The sequence below is a fragment of the Triticum dicoccoides genome, chromosome 4A, assembly GCF_002162155.2.
Source record: "Triticum dicoccoides isolate Atlit2015 ecotype Zavitan chromosome 4A, WEW_v2.0, whole genome shotgun sequence".
Lineage (NCBI taxonomy): Eukaryota > Viridiplantae > Streptophyta > Magnoliopsida > Poales > Poaceae > Triticum > Triticum dicoccoides.
This window is the reverse complement of record NC_041386.1, coordinates 740,446,775-740,447,695: the sequence shown is the minus strand read 5'-3', so window position 1 is coordinate 740,447,695 and position 921 is coordinate 740,446,775.

Sequence of the window (921 nt, the reverse complement as noted above, 5' to 3'; positions counted from 1 at the left end):
GATCTTTGCCAAACCTCCTATTATCCCCATTGGGTCCAGCTCTACGAATTTGATGCACCCAGCCATGAACCAGATGTATCATGGTTACTCTGGGCCCAATTTTCAGTACCCCCAAATGGCCCCCTGGATGCAGCAACCGCAATTCCAATATCCTTACATCCCCCAAAATCTCCCTGTTCATTTTCAACCCCCACAGCAGCCAGCTAGCGCTGGGAGTGCCTCCGGAGGAAGTAGTCAAAGTGGAGCTGGAAAGAACAGGAAGAAAAAGAAGACAGGGGCTAAGAAGCAAACCAACTCTGCTACCACAGGGACTTTGGATAGTGTTGCTGGAAATGGTGGTGCTGAGTCTGAGGAGTTCATGGTAGATCCTAAGTATATAGACACTATTTGCTATAATTGTGGCCTCCCTGGTCACTTTGTAGGAATGTGCTCTGTCCCCAAAACCTACTTTATCTGCAAAACCCCTGGTCATCATATGGATGCTTGCCCCAAGTGGTATGAACCATACCCAGCTGCTCAATTCTGGGGGAGTGCCAACGATGGCCTGGGTTTCTTCCACATTGAAGCTGGAGATAAAAAAGACAATGAATGGCTCAATTTTGGTAATGTTGGGCTAGTTGTGGTGGAAGAAGGCAACATCACTGCTGAGGAACTGGAAAGGTGTTTTGTTAGCATGTGGAGAACCAACTGGCCATGGCAGATTAGAGCTTATGATGATACTCAGTTTCTGGCTAGGTTCCCCCCTAATAAAAAAATCACTGACCTGGTTGCTTTTAAATCCATCAATTTGAAGAAAACTGGAGTTACTATATCCTTCAAAGACTGGCATGGTGAAATTCCTCCATATGACTCTCTGAATGAAGTCTGGATCAATGTCATTGGTATTCCTCCTGTCTGGTGCTCTTGGACAGTCATAGCCCA